The sequence below is a fragment of the Procambarus clarkii genome, chromosome 4 (assembly GCF_040958095.1).
Source record: "Procambarus clarkii isolate CNS0578487 chromosome 4, FALCON_Pclarkii_2.0, whole genome shotgun sequence".
NCBI classification, from domain to species: domain Eukaryota; kingdom Metazoa; phylum Arthropoda; class Malacostraca; order Decapoda; family Cambaridae; genus Procambarus; species Procambarus clarkii.
Genome location: NC_091153.1, coordinates 59,936,216 through 59,957,389, shown reverse-complemented (window position 1 = coordinate 59,957,389; position 21,174 = coordinate 59,936,216).

The window sequence follows — 21,174 nt, the reverse complement described above, 5'->3', positions numbered from 1 at the left end:
ACAACAATTAAGAGAGCACCAACAAGAGAGCACCTACAACAATTAAGAGAGCACCAACAACAATTAAGAGAGCACCAACAAGAGAGCACCTACAACAATTAAGAGAGCACCAACAACACGAGAGTACCAACAACAATTAAGAGAGCACCAACAAGAGAGCACCAACAACACGAGAGTACCAACAACAATTAAGAGAGCACCAACAACACGAGAGTACCAACAACAATTAAGAGAGCACCAACAACACGAGAGTACCAACAACAATTAAGAGAGCACCAACAAGAGAGCACCAACAACACGAGAGTACCAACAACAATTAAGAGAGCACCAACAACAATTAAGTGAGCACCAACAACACGAGAGCACCAACAACAATTAAGAGAGCACCAACAACACGAGAGTACCAACAACAATTAAGAGAGCACCAACAAGAGAGCACCAACAACACGAGAGTACCAACAACAATTAAGAGAGCACCAACAAGAGAGCACCAACAACACGAGAGTACCAACAACAATTAAGAGAGCACCAACAAGAGAGCACCAACAAGAGAGCTCCAACAAGAAAGCATCACCAACAAGAGAGCACCAAGAGGTGGTAAGAGCACCAACAACAAGAGAGCACCAAGAGGTGGTAAGAGCCCCAACAACAAGAGAGCACCAAGAGGTGGTAAGAGCACCAACAACAAGAGAGCACCAAGAGGTGGTAAGAGCACCACCAACAAGAGAGCACCAAGAGGTGGTAAGAGCACCAACAACAAGAGAGCACCAAGAGGTGGTAAGAGCCCCAACAACAAGAGAGCACCAAGAGGTGGTAAGAGCACCAACAACAAGAGAGCACCAAGAGGTGGTAAGAGCACCAACAACAAGAGAGCACCAAGAGGTGGTAAGAGCCCCAACAACTAGAGAGCACCAAGAGGTGGTAAGAGCACCAACAACAAGAGAGCACCAAGAGGTGGTAAGAGCACCAACAACAAGAGAGCACCAAGAGGTCGTCAGAGCCCCAACAACAAGAGAGCACCAAGAGGTGGTAAGAGCACCAACAACAAGAGAGCACCAAGAGGTGGTAAGAGCCCCAACAACAAGAGAGCACCAAGAGGTGGTAAGAGCCCCAACAACAAGAGAGCACCAAGAGGTGGTAAGAGCCCCAACAACAAGAGAGCACCAAGAGGTGGTAAGAGCACCAACAACAAGAGAGCACCAAGAGGTGGTAAGAGCCCCAACAACAAGAGAGCACCAAGAGGTGGTAAGAGTCCCAACAACAAGAGAGCACCAAGAGGTGGTAAGAGCACCAACAACAAGAGAGCACCAAGAGGTGGTAAGAGCCCCAACAACAAGAGAGCACCAAGAGGTGGTAAGAGCACCAACAACAAGAGAGCACCAAGAGGTGGTAAGAGCCCCAACAACAAGAGAGCACCAAGTGGTGGTAAGAGTACCAACAACAAGAGAGCACCAACAACAAGAGAGCCCCAACAAACCACCACGTCAAAATACACCACTAAAAAGAGCCAAAATAGTACTGGAACAAAGGCAGAGATCAAACCATGAAACAGGTATTGCGAGAGGGGACGCAATTAGCAGGTGCGGAAGGATAGGCCTTCCCCGTAGCATTTGGGCACACTCTCACCCGCTAAATTATCTCCCATCGTGAATACCCATTGCTCTTAATCACCCCCTCTTCAGTACGTCGATTTTTTTACGGAATCGACCTATCCGTTAAAAATGCGACGCACTATTAAAAACGTAAGCACCAAGTTTTCATTTTTATTGACGTTTTCTGCGCATCCTCGAACGCGCATCCACATTCGTATGAGTTTGGCGGGGATGTGTCGGTATTTGCGCTCGAGCTTACCTGTTTGTACTTGCGGGTAGGGAGGAATAGCTCTTGAGCCCGCCTCATTACAGGCATGTATCTGCTGTTCGTGTCTGTAGCTGTGCTTGTTAGATTGGGTTCGATTCCTAGCCCAGCCTTTCCAACATTTTGTTTAATATAATGAATCATTTCCCACGTTTTGGTGATATTTATATATAAATCTTATTTTGAATTGTCTTATACCATTTCTTCCTCTAAAACATTCCATTTATTAACAATTCGAAAACTCAGTAATTTATTTCCTAACAGTTTTGTGATTTATTTGTGTCTTCGCCTACTCGCCATCGTTCAATGCTTTGGACATTGTTTCTTTGTTTATTTTGTCATGTCCCCTTAGAATCTTATATGTCGCTATCATGTCCCTCCTATTTCTCCTCTCCTCCTGAGTGCTCAGGTCCAGTTCTTTCAGTCTGCTCGTAGCTCAAGACCTTCAGCTCAAGATGGAGTTTTGCTTCCTATATTTGGAGCTTGTTCTCGTTTTAACTTGTACTTTCTCAGGTGAGGGAGGAGGGGCGGGTTTCCGTGCACGGGCTGCATAATCAAGAATTGGTCTCTCTTAGGTTTTACAAAAAACTCTGTACGCAGCCATGTAACAGTTTCTGGAGGTTATTCGTTGGTCGGTTTGACGTTATTCTGCTACCGTAGGTTTCTGGAATTTGATCTGGAGTTCTGTGTGCCTTCAGGTTATTCTCCAGTGTTGATGTGTGTGTGTGTGTGTGTGTGTGTGTGTGTGTGTGTGTGTGTGTGTGTGTGTGTGTGTGTGTGTGTCTGTGTGTCTGTGTGTCTGTGTGTCTGTGTGTCTGTGTGTGTGTGTGTGTGTGTGTGTGTGTGTGTGTGTGTGTGTGTGTGTGTGTGTGTGTGTGTGTGTGTGTGTGTGTGTGTGTGTGTGTGTGTGTGTGTGTGTGTGTGTGTGTCTGTGTGTGTGTGTGTGTGTGTGTACTTACTTAATTGTGTTTGCGGGGGTTGAGCTCTGGCTCTTTGGTCCCGCCTCTCAACTGTCAGTCAACTAATGTACAGGTTCCTGAGCGTATTGGGCTCTATCATATCTACACATGAAGCTGTGTATGGAGTCAGCCTCCACCACATCACTTCCTAATGCATTCCATTTGTCTACTACTCTGACACTGAAAAAATTCTTTCTAACGTCTCTATGGCTCATTTGGGCACTTAATTTCCACCTGTGTCCCCTAAAGCGTGCGCCCTTTGTGGTAAATATTCTGTCTTTATCTACCCTATTAATTCCTCTGAGAATCTTGTATGTGGTGATCATGTCCAGTCTAACTCTTCTGTCTCCCAGTGACGTGTGGTTTAATTCCCGTAGTCTCTCCTCGTAGCTCATACCCCTCAGTTCGGGTACTAGTCTGGTGGCAAACCTTTGAACCTTTTCCAGTTTAATCTTATGCTTGACTAGATATGGACTCCATGCAGGAGCCGCATACTCCAGGATTGGTCTGACATATGTGGTATATAATGTTCTAAAAGATTCCTTACTCAAGTTTCTAAAGGTCGTTCTTATGTTAGCCAACCTGGCATATGCCGCTGATGTTATCCTCCAGATATGAGCTTCAGAGGACAGGTCTGGCGTGATATCAAACCCCAGGTCTCTCTCTCTCTCTGACTCTTGAAGAAATTCATCTCCCAGACGATACCTAGTATCTGGTCTCCTGCTCCAAAAACCTATCTTCATTACATTACATTTGCTTGGGTTAAACTCTAATACCATTTGTACGACTATTCCTGCAGCTTGTCCAGGTCTTCTTCAAGCCTCAAGCGGTCCTCCACCTCTCTCTTAATCCTTCTCATAATTTTGGCGTCGTCAGCAAACATTGAAAGGAATCAGTCTATACCCTCTGGGAGATCATTTACGTATATCAGAAATAGAATACGTCCGAGTAAAGAGCCCTGTGGGAATCCACTGGTCACTTGACGCCAATCTGAGGTCTCACCCCTCACTGTAACTCTCTGCTTCCTATTGCTTAGGTACTCCCTTATCCACTGAAGTACCTTACCAGCTACACCTGCCTGTCTCTCCAGCTTATGTACCGTTCTCTTACGGCGGTACTGTGTCAAAGGCTTTCCGACAATCCAAGAAAATGCAGTTCGCCCAACCTTCTCTTTCTTGCTTAATCTTTGTCACCTGGTCGTAGAATTCTATAAAGCTAGTCAGGCAAGATTTACCCGCCCTGAACCCATGTTGATGGGTTGTCACGAAGTCCCTTCTCTCCAAATGTGTTACTAGGTTTTTTCTCACGATCTTCTCCATCACCTTGCATGGTATACAAGTCAAGAACACTGGCCTGTAGTTCAGTGCCTCTTACCTGTCGCCCTTTTTGTATACTGGGACCACATTCGCCGTCTTCCATATTCCTGGTAGGTCTTCCGTCTCCAATGACCTACTATACACTATGGAGAGTAGCAAGCAAAGTGCCTCTGCACACCCTTTCAGAACCCATGGCGAGATCCCGTCTGGACCAACAACCTTTCTAACATCCAGATCCATCAGGTGTCTCTTAACATCCTCTCTCGCAATTTCGAACCCTTCCAAGGCCGCCTGATTTACTTCCCTTTCTCCTAACACAGTTACCTCAGCTTGTTCTATTGTGAATACCTCCTGGAACCTTTGGTTGAGTTCTTCACACACCTCTTTGTCATTCTCTGTATACCTGTCCTCGCCTGTTCTAAGTTTCATTACATGTTCTTTCACTGTTGTTTTCCTCCTGATGTGACTATGGAGTAGCTTTGGTTTGGTCTTCACTTTGTTTGCTATATCATTTTCATATTTTTTCTCTGCCTCTCTTCTCACCCTAACATACTCATTCCTGGTTCTCTGGTATCTCTCTGTGCTTTCTGGTGTTCTGTTATTCCGGAAGTTCCTCCATGCCCTTTTGTTCAGTCCCTTTGCTTCCATACATGCCCTATGATACCATGGATTATTCTTTGGTTTCTCGGATTTTTTCCTTTGGGCCAGGATGAACCTGTTCACTGCCTCCTGACACTTTTGGGTGACATAGTCCATCATATCTCGTACAGACTTATCTCTGAGGTCTGTGTCCCAAGGTATTCCTTTAGGAAACTTCTCATCGCCTCATAGTTCCCTTTCGGTATGCCAGCCTTTTATTTCCTAGTTCTTTTTAGGGGAGATAATTCCTAGCTCTACCAGGTACTCAAAGTTCAATACACTGTGGTCACTCATTCCCAAGGGTGCTTCCATCTTAACTTCCCTTATATCCCACTCTTTTAGGGTAAATATCAGATCGAGCATGGCTGGTTCATCTTCTCTCATTCTTGTTGGTTACTTGATGTGCTGGCTTAGAAAGTGTCTTGTTGCTATGTTCAGCAGCATAGCTCTTCATATTTCTTGTCCTCCATGCAGATCTCTGTTCTTCCAGTCTATCTTCCCGTGGCTGAAGTCTCTCATGATTAGTAGTCCAGATCCATTCCTGCTGGCAATAGAAGCTGCTCTCTCTATTATGTTAATGGTGGCCATGTTGTTTCTATCATATTCCTGCCTGGGTTGTCTGTCATTTGGTGGTGAATTATATATGACTACGACTATAATTTTTTGTCCTCCAGTTGTTATTGTTCCTATTATGTAGTCACTGAAACCTTCACAGCCCTGAATAACCATCTCCTCAAAGTCCCAGCCCTTTCTTGCCAGCAGAGCTACCCCAGAACCGCCTCTTCCTTCTCTCTCTTTCCCCATAACATAATATTCCTGTGGGAACACTGCATTTGTTATTGTTTTCGTTAGCTTTGTTTCTATGAGTGCTATTGAGTTTTGAGTGCTCAATGCCCAATATTGGGTATTGAGTGCTGTGTTTTCCTCTAGTACCCATTCCCCAAGCTCATTTGTTTTGTTTGTAATTCCATCTATGTTAGTGTACATTGCCCTGAGGCTCACAGTCTTCTGTCCCTTCTCAAATCGCCTCCTTGGTGAGTGTTCTGCTGGTGGGGGAAGATGTTCCATGGGTGTGAGGATTTGTGAGGTGGATAACAGGGTCTCAGAGGATACTGGGGTGAGGGGCGGGGGGTCAAGTGAAGGGGGGGGACAGGGAGGGTATGGGGTGAAGAGGGAGGGGGGGACATGGCGGGAGGAGGGGAGGGGTAGCAGGGTGGGAATGGGGTGTGGGGGGAGATTTGGCTGAACATTTGGGTGGGGGAAGGGAGGGTTTGGGGTAGGGGGGGTTTCTATGCAGAGGAGGGTGATGTGGTTGCCCTCCCCTCTGGTGTTACTGGGTAACTGAGTGTCGGTCCCCCCCCCCCTCCCCTCATCTCTGGGGATGTTGTGTTGGGAGCTTGAGTTCCTGGTTTTCTCTCACCCTGCGCTTCTTCCTTGCTTCTGCTGCCATGGCTCTCTCCTCCCTCATCATGTCCCTCTGGAGGAATACATTTTTTAATTCTCCTACATGCTGCATCTCCTTTGTGTTCTCGTTTGCAAACACTATCTTTAACATACGGTCTAGGTCTTTTTTGTACCAGCCTAGCCTGAAAACCTTCTCAAATCTATGCTCAGCCCCTTCCATCTCTAGTGCCTTCAGTATTTCATTCACTGCTGTATTGTCCTTATCATTCCACTCTGTCCTGTTGGAGCCTTCTTGCTCTTTAATACCCACAGCCACCACTGACCTTTTTCTTTCCAGCAGCTGGCTATTGGAGCGTGACACTTCCTGTGAGGTGGCTGCTTTCCTGGCCACCTCTATCATTGTGGAGTTATTTTCAGAGTTATTTTTTTTTAGCATTTCTGCAAATGTTGCTTTTATAGTGGCATTCTCTTCCAGGATACTATTTCCACCTTCTCCCTGGATGATTATCTGAGTCTCAGCATCAACCCTGTTCTCTTTGAGGGTTCTAATCTCCTCTTTTGCTGCTGTCAGCTCTCTTTACAGGTTACTTATTTCATTCTTCATTTCCTGCATCATTCCCTGCATCTCACTCTTGATATCCTCCAAAAACTGGGCAAATATTTCCTTCATTTCATCACCTTGACTTTTCCATGTTCCCCTGTTTCCTCTGGCCATCATGCTTCTCCCTTTTCCTGTTATGCTGTGATAGGATTTGTCAGGAGGAGGGCAAGCAGGGGGAGAGAGAGAGAGAGAGAGAGAGAGAGAGAGAGAGAGAGAGAGAGAGAGAGAGAGAGAGAGAGAGAGAGAGAGAGGAAAAGATAGGGAGAGGAAGAGATAGAGCGAGATAAGAGAGATAGAGAGAGTGGGTGGGAGACAGGGGTGAGAGAGAAGGGTGAGAGAAATGGGTGAGAGAGAGGGGTGGTAGAGTGGGGTGAGAGGGGTTGAGTGTGTGTGTGTGTGTTTGTGTTTGTGACAATGTCAGACAATGGAGGAAGAATTTAAACAGGAATTTCCTTTAGTACTTCGTATATTAATTCATCTTCAGAAGGAATCTTAAGGAAATTCCTGGTACAATTCTTCCTCCATGGTCTTGTCACATTTTTCATCACATGTTAATTTTCATGATATACACAACACGCACAACCCCTCTCATCCCTCTCTCTCACCCCACTCTACCACCCCTCTCTCTCACCCACTTCTCTCACCCCTCTCTCTCACCCCTGTCTCCCACCCACTCTCTCTCTCTCTCGCTCTCTTTATCTCAGGTGGTGTTTACAAACGAAACCACGAAGGAGGATATTCTCGAAAGGAAGAGTCGTCTACAGCATGTGGAGGGATACAAAAAAGTATTCCTGCAGAGAGACATGACGAAGGAGGAGAGAGCCAGGGCAGCAGAGGCAAGGAGGAAGCGCAGGGAGAGAGGAGCAAACCAGGAAATCACAGCCCCCAACACAACAGTCCCAGAGACAAGAGGGGAACCCAAAACCAGCATCCCAGCAAAACCAGAGGGGAGGGCAACACCACCACCCCCCTCTGCATAGAAACCCTCCCTTCCCCTCACCCTACCTGCCCCCACCCAAAACCACCCCATTCTGACCCCTGTCACCCCATTCCCATCATGTCCCCCCTGCACTTCATCCCATACCTCTCTAGCCCTCCTCCCCCTCACCCCGCATCCTCCATGTCCCCCTTATCTCCTTAACCCACACCCTACCTGTCCCACCTTCCCTTAAACCCCCACCCCCCACCTCAAAATCCTCTGAGACCCTGCAAACCACCTGACAGAACTTCTCACCCACGGAACAGCTTCCCACACCAGCAGAATGCTCGCCAAGAAAGGGACAAGAAAATGAACAGAAGAAAGTGAACTTCAAGGCAATGTACACTAACATAGATGGGATTACAAATATAACAAGTGAACTCGGAGAATGGGCACTAGAAGAAAACCCAGACATAATAGCACTCACAGAAACAAAGCTAACGAAAATCATAACAAACGCAGTGTTTCCACAGGGCTAGTATATAGTGAGGAAAGAGAGAGTAGGGAGAGGAGGAGGTGGTGTAGCTTTGCTACTAAGAGAAGGTTGGAGTTTCGAAGAGATGGTAATTCAGAACTGTGAAGGTTTCAGTGACATATCAGGCACCATAGCAACTGGAGGACAGAAAATTATAGTAGTAGTCATATATAGCCCCCCCACTGAATGACAGAAGACCCAGACAGGAATATGATAGAAACAACTTGGCCACCATCAATATAATAGAGAGAGCAGCTTCTGTGTCTAGCAGGAACGGATCCAGATTACTAATCATGGGAGACTTCAACCATGGGAAGATAGATTCGGGAAACAGAGACCCACATGGAGGCCCAGACACATGGAGAGCTAATCTGCTGGATGTGGCAACAAGAAACTTTCTAAGTCAACACGTCAAGGGACCGACAAGAATGAGAGGAGGGGATGAACCAGCCTTGCTTGATCTGATATTTACCCTAAATGAGTCGGATATAAGGGAAGTTAAGTTGGAAGCCCCCTTGGGAATGAGTGATCATAGTGTATTGAGCTTTGAGTACCTGGATGAGCTAGGAATTTTCACCCCAAAAAAAGAACTGGGAAACAAAAGGTTGGCGTACCGAAAGGGAAACTATGAGGAGATGAATAAATTCCTATGGGAATTTGGGACACAGAACTCGGAATCAAGTCCGTACAAGACATGATGGACTATGTCACCCAAAAATGTCAGGAGGCTGTAAGCAGGTTTGTCCCAGCCCGACAGGAAAAAACAGAGAAGCGAAGGAAGAATCCGTGGTTTAATAGGGAATGTATGAAAGCAAAGGAGCTGAACAAAATTGCATGGAGGAACTTCTGTAATAACAGAACACCAGAAAGTAGAGAGAGATACCAGAGAACCAGGAACGAGTATATTAGTGTGAGAAGAGCAGCTGAGAAAAGGCACGAAAATGATATAGCTAATAAAGTCAAGACCGAACCAAAGCTACTACACAGTCACATCAGGAGGAAGACAACAGTAAAGGAACAGGTGATGAAACTTAGGGTGGGCGAGGACAGGTTCACAGAGAATGACAAAGAGGTGTGTGAAGAACTCAACAAAAGGTTCCAGGAGGTCTTTAAAATAGAACAGGGAGAAGTCACGGCGCTAGGAGAGGTGGCAGGAAACCAGGTGACCTTGGATAAGTTCGAAATTACAAGAGATGAGGTCAAGAAGCACCTATTGGAGCTGAATGTGAGAAAAGCTGTTGGGCCGGACGGAATCCCACCATGCGTATTGAAAGAGTGTGCAGGAGCACTTTGCTTGCCAATCTCGATAGTGTATAGTAGGTCACTGGAAACGGGAGACTTACCAGAAATATGGAAGACTGCTAATGTAGTACCAATATACAAAAAAGGGTGACAGACAAGAGGCTCTGAACTACAGGCCAGTGTCCTTAACTTGTATACCATGCAAGGTGATGGAGAAGATTGTGAGAAAAAACCTAGTAACACATCTAGAGAGAAGAGACTTCGTGACAACCCATCAACATGGGTTCAAGGAGGGTAACTCTTACCTTACAGGCTTGATAGAAATCTACGATCAGGTGACAAAGATTAAGCAAGAAAGAGAAGGATGGGCGGACTGCATTTTTTTGGACTGTCGGAAAGCCTTTGACACAGTACCCCATAAAAGGTTGATGCATAAGCTGGAGAAACAGGCAGGAGTAACTGGTAGGGCGCTCCAGTGGGTAAGGGAGTACCTAAACAATAGGAAGCAGAGAGTTACAGTGAGGGGTGAGACCACAGAATGGGGTGAACGTCACCAGTAGAGTCCCACAGGGCTCTGTACTTAAACCTATCCTGTTTCTGATATACGTAAATGATCTCCCAGAGGGGATAGACTCATTCCTCTCAATGTTTGCTGACGACGCCAAAATTATGAGAAGGATTAAGACAGAGGAGGAGGACAGCGTGAGGCTTAAAGAAGACCTGGACAAGCTGCAGGAATGGTCGAACAAATGGCTGTTAGAGTTTAACCCAAGCAAATGTAATGTAATGAAGATATGGGTAGGAAGCAGGAGACCAGATACAAAGTATCATTTGGGAGATGAAATACTTCTGGAGTCATAGAGAGAAAAAGACATGGGGGTTGATATCACGCCAGACATATCCCCAGAAGCTCATATCAAGAGGATAACATCAGCAGCATATGCCAGGTTGGCTAACATAAGAAGGGCCTTCAGAAACTTGTGTAAGGAATCTTTCAGAACATTATATACTACATATGTCAGAATAATCCTGGAGTTTGCGGCTCCAGAATGGAGTCCATATCTAGTCAAGCATAAGACTAAACTGGAAAAGGTTCAAAGGTTTGCCACCAGACTAGTACCCGAGCTGAGAGGTATGAGCTACGAGGAGAGACTACGGTTATTAAACCTCATTTCGTTGGAAGACAGAAGAGTTAGGGGGGGGACAGGATCACCACATTCAAGATTCTCAAAGGAATCGACAGGGTTGATAAAGACAGGCTATTTAACACAAGGGGCACACGCACTAGGGGACACAGGTGGAAACTGAGTGCCCAAATGAGCCACAGAGATATTAGAAAGATCTTTATTAGTGTCAGAGTAGTTGACAAATGGAATACATTAGGAAGTGATGAGGTGGAGGCTGACTCCATACACAGTTTCAAGTGTAGATATGATAGAGCCCAATAGGCTCAGGAACCTGTACACCTGTTGATTGACGGTTGAGAGGCGGGACCAAAGAGCCAGAGTTCAACCCCCGAAGCACAACTAGGTGAGTACAGAAGGATAGGGGCAGAAGGGTTCACTACAAACGACAAGGAAGTTTGTGAGGAACTGAATTAGAATTCCAGGTCTTCACCCAAGAGCAAGGAGAGATTCCCGAGACAAGAGAGGGAATAGTTAACCAGGAACCACTAGAAGAGTTTGAGATTACCAGCGGGAAAGTAAAGAAGTGTTTACTAGAGTTGGATGTGACAAAGGCTATAGGCCCAGAAGGAATCTCCCCTTGGATACTAAGGGAAGTAGCAGAAGCCCTGTGCCTGCCACTCTCCATAGTGTATAACAAACCACTGGAAGCAGGGGAACTGCCAGAAATTTGGAAGGCAGCTAATGTAGTTCCAATATACAAGAAAGGGGATAGTCAGGAGGCACTGAACTACAGGCCAGTGTCCCTAACCTGCATACCATGCAAGCTGATGGAGAAGATTGTGCGAAAAAAGCTAGTGGAACACCTGGAGCGAAAGAACTTTGTTAAACAGCATCAACATGGGTTCAAGGATGGCAAGTCCTGCCTCACAGGGCTAATTGAATTCTACGACCAGGCAACAAAAATCAGGCAAGAAAGAGAGGGGTGGGCAGACTGCATATTTTTGGATTATCAAAAAGTCTTTGATACAGTACCTCACAAGAGGCTACTGAGAAAGCTGGAGATGCAGGCTGGAGTGAAATTGAAGGTACTCCGTTGGATACGGGAGTACCTAAGTAACAGAAGACAAGGAGTCACTGCGAGGGATGCGGTCTCGGATTGGCGTGACGTTACAAGTGGAGTCCCGCAGGGGTCGGTCCTTGGACCTATACTCTTTCTGATACACGTATATGATCTCCCAGAGGATATAGAGTAGTTTCTCTCAATGTTTGCTGATGATGCAAAAATTATGAGGATTGAAACAGGATGATACTAGGATGCTGCAGGACGACCTAGACAGACTGAATGAATGGTCCGACAAATGGCTGTTAAAGTTTAACCCGAGTAAATGCAAAGTAATGAAAATAGGCGGTGGAAACAGGAGGCCAGACACAAGATACAGAAGAGGAGATGAAGTACTTTATGAAACGGAAAGAGAGAAGGACCTAGGAATTGATATCACACCAAACCTGTCTCCTGAAGCCCACATAAAAAGAATTACGTTTGCGACATATGCAAGGCTAGCTATCATCAGAACAGCCTTCAGGAACCTGTGTAAGGAATCGTTTAGAATCTTGTACACCACATACGTAAGACCAATCCTGGAGTATGAGGCCCTAGCATGGAGCCCGCACCTTGTCAAGCACAAGACGATGCTGGAAAAAGTTCAGAGGTATGCCACTAGACTGGTCCCAGAACTAAGAGGCATGAGTTACGAGGAAAGACTGCGGGAAATGCATCAAACGACACTGGAAGACAGAAGAGGGGGAGACATGATCACTACCTCCAAAATCCTCAGGGGAATTGACAGGGTAGACAAGGATAAATTATTCAACACTGGCGGTTCGAGAACAAGGGGACACAAGTGGAAACTGAGTACCCAAATGAGCCACAGGGACGTTAGAAAGAACTTTTCAAGTGTCAGAGTAGTTAACAGATGAAATGCATTAGGCAGTGATGTGGTGGAGGCTGACTCCATACACAGTTTTAAATGTAGATATGATAAGAGCCTAGTAGGCTCAGGAATCTGTACACCAGTTGAGAGGCGGGCCCAAAGAGCCAAAGCTCAACCCACGCAAGCACAATTAGGTGAGTACACACACACACACACACATTATAAATAAATAAATAAATAAAAATAAAATATATATATATATATATATATATATATATATATATATATATATATATATATATATATATATATATAGATAGATAGATATGCAATTGACGATCACAAAACACTGATCATTTTTATCACTGATCATATTTTAAGGAATGTTTCTACCAGCTTTGAGGGTATGCAGCCCTGAGTTTTGATGAAGAGATTGCTAAAATATATAAAATTCGGAAAAGTTTGCAATATCCTAAGATGTTTTTGGATTGCTCGTTCGAACAAGCCAAGCGTATGTTTTATAATCACGTCCCCAAAGCAAAACCAGTAATTAGTAACTCGTTGGTGGTCCCTTATGCGAGTGGACTTTAAAAACTGTCTCCAGTTTTAAAGAAACTTAATATCAATTTGGTGATCACTAATAAATAGTACGATCAAGTCCAATTTAACAAAAAAAATCTTCCCTGGTGCAGCAGGTTGTGTGTATTCGATTCCCTGCAATGATTGTGATTTTGTGCACCTTGGACAAACAGGAAAGTCCTTACAATTGCGGTTGTCAAGACATGCTTATAGTATTAAAATTGTCCAAACGTCTAGTGCATTGCACACGAGTTTATGTGATCACACTATTAACTGGAATGGGACGAAAACCATTAGCATTTGTGGTGGTTTCGTGGAACGGAATTTGATTCAATCTGCTCTAATCAGTCAGTGTCCAAATCTTCTTAATGTTAGTACTGGTATGTACAAACTTGATCCATTTTTAAGTTATAATATTGCACAACAGTTTAAGAAAAAACTCCGATAAGGGGGAAGGGGGGTATCAATGTCTCATTACAATTTTATATTCCATATATTGTGTGTTCATGAGGTTTTTCTTTAATCTTTCATCCTTATTCTCTGACCGCTTTATCCTTTTTGACAATTCTAAGCTAAGCTATACCTGTTTCTGGTAATTCTTTCCCTAGGGATGGGTTGGTCAGGTTCCAGGTGTTGGCCTGCATCCTCTCTCTTTCTCTAGCCAGTCTGGTGTTGACAACGGCTTTAACAGGCCGAAACGTTCACTTCCTTTCACATTTCTCTGTGGATTTTCCGTATATATATATATATATATATATATATATATATATATATATATATATATATATATATATTTATATATATAATCTGTGTCACCAGAGCATAACCCCTGTGTGTGTACGAATCCATGGTCTATAAAGCAGCTTTATCCTACTAACCACTTTGGCTGGACAGTAGAGCGACGGTCTCGCTTCATGCAGGTCGACGTTCAACCCCCGACCGTCGAAGTGGTTGGGCACAATTCCTTTCCACTGTCCCATCCAAAATCCATATCCTGACCCCTTCCCAGTGCTATACAGTCGCAATGGCTCGGCACTTTATCCTGATAGTTCACCTTCTCTTCCCACCATGATCAGCAGGCGGGATCACAGGACAAAGACTCAACCACATCAAACAAATGCTCAACCCTGCACTGGGAGACATTGCACAGGGCCTTCTTGAGGTTATCTTGAGATGATTTCGGGGCTTTTTGTGTCCCCGCGGCCCGGTCCTCGACCAGTCCTCCACCCCCAGGAAGCAGCCCGCGACAGCTGACTAACACCCAGGTACCTATTTTACTGCTAGGTAACAGGGGCATAGGGTGAAAGAAACTCTGCCCATTGTTTCTCGCCGGCGCCTGGGATCGAACCCAGGACCACAAGTTCAGCGTGCTGTCCGCTCGGCCGACCGGCTCCCGGTGGAACTAATTAGCGTTGGGATCAAACTATCTATAACCCAACACATTTAATAGGTTTGTTCTGTAATCGTTTTTCTTATGCTTTGTAATCCAACTGGCTACTTTGATTTTTTTTCCAGGTGTCAACCTCAGCATAACCTATTGTCAGGTGTAACACTTAATTCTCAGAGATCTGACCGAGGACAAGATATAATTTTGGAGAAGACTAATGGATATATTCAGCTATATCACAAACACGGGGGTACATTATATGTACAGTTAAATATATAATAATATATATATATATATATATATATATATATATATATATATATATATATATATATATATATATATATATATATATATATATATATTATATATATATATATATATATATATATATATATATTATATATATATATATGTCGTACCTAGTAGCCAGAACGCACTTCTATGCCTACTATTCAAGGCCCGATTTGCCTAATAAGCCAAGTTTTCATGAATTAGTATATTTTCTCTAATTTTTTTCTTATGAAATTATAAAGCTACCCATTTCATTACGTATGACGTCAATTTTTTTTTATTGGAGTTAAAATTAATGTAGATATATGACCGAACCTAACCAACCCTACCTAACCTAACCTAACCTATCTTTATCGGTTAGGTTAGGTTAGGTAGCCGAAAACGTTAGGTTAGGTTAGGTAGGTTAGGTAGTCGAAAAACAATTAATTCATGAAAACTTGGCTTATTAGGCAAATCGGGCCTTGAATAGTAGGCATAGAAGTGCGTTCTGGCTACTAGGTACGACATATATATATATATAATATATATATATATATATATATATATATATATATATATATATATATATATATATATATATACATATACATATACATATATATTATATTTATATATATATACACACACACACACACTAAGACACTGTACTTGTATGTACAGTAATATATTCACCAAGACACTATGTATATGCCAATGAGATGGCCGCCACTCGTCAGTCGATTCAACTCTTAAGGACCATCTACTTTTCGGAATGGGTCCAATAATCCAGAACAGCGGCAGATTTCAAAAACGTCATACAGAGTCGACCATGCCACTACGTCCTAAGGTCGGTGTCGCTGGAGATGTGGAACACGCTGTCACAGTTGGGGCAAACTGGTCTCTCACACACACACGACGACGGCATGTACACCGAATGGGAGTGTGTAGAGTACTGTTCAGTTCATCCTCTGACCAGCACTCATTGCCTCGCCCGGTGATTCTGATTGGCTAACAGAATTCCCGCCACCAGACGAGCCACACCGTGCTGACCTTTAACGACCTTCACGGTCGTTAACCTTGTTCTCCCTGTAATATTGAAAGTATTACTATTAAATAACAGTGCTATTTTTTATGCGACGCAATAACACGATAAGGCATTCCGTAACACTAGATTCTCCAACACATGTCTTGCTGGCAACATACCAGAGACCATACGGCCTCTCTTTTTTTTTTTTAAATTAAATTTATCAATGCAATCGGAAACATTGAAACAGAATCGTGACATATTTAGGAGAACGTGTGTTGTTGTTACGTGCAACAGATGGGGCTGTTTTAAAAAGATACATGTTTTTACCTGTCACATGTGTGGCATCTATATAGTAGGTATATAAAAACATGCATGTATTCAAATAGAATGTTGTATTAAAATTTCAAAGCAATTGGTAACGAACTTTCGGAGATTTCAGTGTGTGTTGCTCTTATGTCCAACAGATGGCGCTGCTTTTTTTTTTTTTTTTTTTTAAATTCCTGTCATAGGTGAAGCCTGTATATAAAAGGTATATAAAAACACACGCCAATTTAAATGCAACATTGTGTCAAAATTTCAAAGCAATCGGTAAAGAGGTTTCGAAGATTTCCGTCAAATGAAAAACACACGAAAAAAATTGTTTTTAAAAAAAGTATGTTTTTCTGATCACAGATATGACATCTATATAGTGTGCATATAAAACCCCGCTCGGATGCGACTGGAACGTTGTGTGAATATTTAAAACCAATCGGTGAAAAACTTTCGAAGATTAGCGATTTTGAACTAACGAACATTGAAATTTTTATTTATATTGATTTGGGTTTGACGCCTAATGATGCGTTTCGTAAGGTCTCACCTCACATTCTCAAAGACAAATTCTACTGTGTCCAGCACCTGGTTATAGTCTCTTATGGTAAGGTTGTTAGATGACATATGGATGAATGACATTACATGGGGGATATTAATAAGGTATTATATGTATCAACATAGAGTGTGACATGTTTGGCAGCTTATGTTTTCTTGGTTGCTTCCGTTCCTGTTGCAGGATCATTCGATCCAGCTTCTGTGTTGGCCCGGGGTCCTGAAGTGGGTAGAGTGTAACTGTGAATTAGATGGTTATTGTTTGCTTATATCAGTATCAAGAAATCAACAGACGGGCTCCTATTCTTATCCAGCATTCATATGGGGCCTCGTAGCCTGGTGGATAGCGCGCAGGACTCGTAATTCTGTGGCGCGGGTTCGATTCCCGCACGAGGCAGAAACAAATGGGCAAAGTTTCTTTCACCCTGAATGCCCCCGTTACCTAGCAGTAAATAGGTACCTGGGTGTTAGTCAGCTGTCACGGGCTGCTTCCTGGGGGTGGAGGCCTGGTCGAGGACCGGGCCGCGGGGACACTAAAGCCCCCGAAATCATCTCAAGATAACCTATATATCCAGCCTTCTGATATGTGAAGGCGATTATGGGTATAAGGAAAGAGCTGAAGAGATGGATATAAATAAATAGGAAATATAAATTAAATATGCTGAGAGATGAAGGGGTAGAGGCGCAGATTGAAAGAGGGACAGGTATATATAGATTGATGGAACATAGATATATGAATAGACAAATAATTTTGAAAAAAAAAAAATTGAGTTTCTGAAGCCAATTTTTTTTTGGATTTTATAATATTTTAATTATTTGTTACATTGGTAAGTGAAGTAATTTCGTTGTTACCATATTCAGGAATGACTCAATTACAAATGCATCTCGAGGTGAACCATCCCCCCACCCTATTTCCCCCCTCCCTCTCCACCCCTCCCCACTCTCCATCATCCCCCACTCCACCCCTCTCTCCTCCTCCTCCCCCCTTCCACCCCCCCCCTTTACATTAATATTCCATCAAACACATTTTTTGGGGTGTTCGTGTCATATACATTTTTTCTCCCGTCTCTCCTACTAATTACCAGAGCAGATTCTTGCAGACGAGATTTTAATGTCTGAAAAATGGTAGCTTCAATAATTTTTTATTTGTTGATGGTATTGGCTGTGATGGGGATAAGGGAAGTAGGTGTATATATATACATATATATATATATGTCGTACCTAGTAGCCAGAACGCACTTCTCGGCCTACTATGCAAGGCCCGATTTGCCTAATAAGCCAAGTTTTCCTGAATTAACATATTTTCTCTAATTTTTTTCTTATGAAATGATAAAGCTACCCATTTCATTATGTATGAGGTAAATTTTTTTTAATGGAGTTAAAATTAACGTAGATATATGACCGAACCTAACCAACCCTACCTAACCTAACCTAACCTGTCTTTATAGGTTAGGTTAGTTTAGGTAGCCGAAAATGTTAGGTTAGGTTAGGTTAGGTAGGTTAGGTAGTCGAAAAACAATTAATTCATGAAAACTTGGCTTATTAGGCAAATTGGGCCTTGCATAGTAGGCTGAGAAGTGCGTTCTGGCTACTAGGTACGACATATACATATATATATATATATATATATATATATATATATATATATATATATATATATATATATATAAATATGTCGTACCTAGTAGCCAGAACGCACTTCTCAGCCTACTATGCAAGGCCCGATTTGCCTAATAAGCCAAGTTTTCATGAATTAATGTTTTTTCGACTACCTAACCAACCTAACCTAACCTAACCTAACGTTTTCGGCTACCTAACCTAACCTAACCTATAAAGATAGGTTAGGTTAGGTTAGGTAAGGTTGGTTAGGTTCGGTCATATATCTACGTTAATTTTAACTCCAATTAAAAAAAATTGACCTCATACACAATGAAATGGGTAGCTTTATCATTTCATAAGAAAAAAATTATAGAAAAAATATTAATTCAGGAAAACTTGGCTTATTAGGCAAATCGGGCCTTGCATATTAGGCTGAGAAGTGCGTTCTGGCTACTAGGTACGACATATATATATATATATATATATATATATATATATATATATATATATATATATATATATATATATATATATATATAAATATATATATATATATATATATATATATATATATATATAAATATATATATATATATATATATATATATATATATATATATATATATATATATGTATATATATGGCCTACTCTGCCAAAGCACAGGGGGATGGCACTCGAGGCACAGTGAAGTTAACGACATCATCAAGAGGAGCCTCACCATAGCTGGATGCCCAGCTGAAAGAGAGCCCCGTTACCTAACGCCCCGTAACTCTGATGCTCTTATTGGTCGCCCGGATGGTATCACAGTGAACCCCTGGAAGAATGGCAAGCAGTTGGTATGGGACTACACGTGCGTATCAACCCTGGCTAACACCTACATTAACCTCAGTGTTGCACAACCAGGTGGCGTTGCCACCCACAGGGAAGCAGCCAAATCCCGTAAGTATAGAGAACTGGATCACCATTACAATTTTGTCCCCATTGCTTCTGAGACACTCGGCGCCTGGGGTAAAAGTGCTACCAGTTTTTTGAAGGAACTGGGTTCTAGGCTCATTGAAACAACAAGGGACCCAAGAGCTGCAAGCTTTCTTTTCCAGCGCCTCAGTGTGGCGATACAGAGGGGTAATGCTCACTGCATCCAGGGTTCCTGCCCGCCATCTGAGGAGCTGGAGGAACTCGACAACCTATGATAACCATCTTTGTAACCTATATGTAACTCCTTTTTTGTAACAAAGTTCAAATAAAGTAAATATATATGTGTACATACAAAAGAATGGTGGTGGTAGGAGAAGATAATATTAATGTTCAGTGAGAAACCACAAGGTCTCCTCTGAATACTTTTTATTTTCTTCTCCGAGGCTATGGGTCCCCACTTTGGCACCAGAGGTGGTACCCTATATATATATATATATATATATATATATATATATATATATATATATATATATATATATATATATATATATATATATATATATATATATATATATATATATATATATATATATATATATATATATATATATATATATATATATATATATATTGTCAACAACACTAAATGCCCTTGCTGGGACTTGAACCCCTGCCCACGTTATGCAAAGCTGAGTGCTGTACCACTGTACCACCACACCACAAAGCTGAGTGCTGTACCACTGTACCACCCCACCACAAAGCTGAGTGCTGTACCACTGTACCACCACACCACAGAGCTGAGTGCTGTACCACTGTTTTACCACAATACAAAGTCAAGGGGAGACTCTTCATGCACTTATATAACACTATGCCCGAGTGCATTCGGGCCATGTAGTCAACTACTTCATCTAGTCCAGGCCACAGAGCATGAAATATCAAATGTAATCTGATAATATCAAACACTTGATATTGATATCATATTACCTCGCAATAGTATATTACCGCGATTATTGTCCTCGCCGTTGATGGCCATGTTCATATTGGTATTGTAGGTCGCTTTCGTAGTCATGAAAGACCTAATTAACATAGGGCTATGGATAAATTTATAATACGTCTCTTCTGGCCTGGTTTGCTGATATTGCCTAGGACACCGATGGCCCAATGGCAGTTCAGTAGCTGCCACATTGCCAAATGGCATCATCAGAGAACAGTATATATATATATATATATATATTTATATATATATATATATATATATATATATATATATATATATATATATATATATATATATATATATACATATATATATATGCGAACAAGCCTGAATGGTCCCCAGGACAATATGCAACTGAAAACTCACACCCCAGAAGTGACTTGGACCCATAGTTGCATATTGTCCTGGGGACCATTCAGGCTTGTTCGCATTTGTGTTCCTCACGTGTGCCCCAAAGAATGAGGTGATTTGGTAAAATGCTATGCCCAAGATTACTATCCGAGTGCCGGCGGTGGGGTGGTTCAAATAGCCTCGGCTATCACCTCATTATGTCCGGTCGTGATGGTCAAGTGGATTAAGGCGTCTTGTACATACCAGTTGCGTTGCTCCTGGGAGTATGGGTTCGAGTCACTTCTGGGGTGTGAGTTTTCAGTTACATATATATATATATATATATATATATATATATATATATATATATATATATATATATATATATATATATATATATATATATATATAAATGCCTTCAATTTGGTGCGGAGGGATGCTGTACTCCGTGCGGTTCATAGTCATTTCCCTTCCCTCTACCCTTTTGTACATTCATGCTACAGTATGGATCTTAAGCTACTTTTTGGCGAATATGAAATTGACTCGCGAGAAGGCGTCCAACAGGGTGACCCCCTTGCTCCTCTCCTTTTCTGCTTAGTCATCAAACAAGTCACAGAGGTCCTGTCCAGCGAGCTTAACATCTGGTTCTTGGATGATGGTACCCTAGCTGGTTCC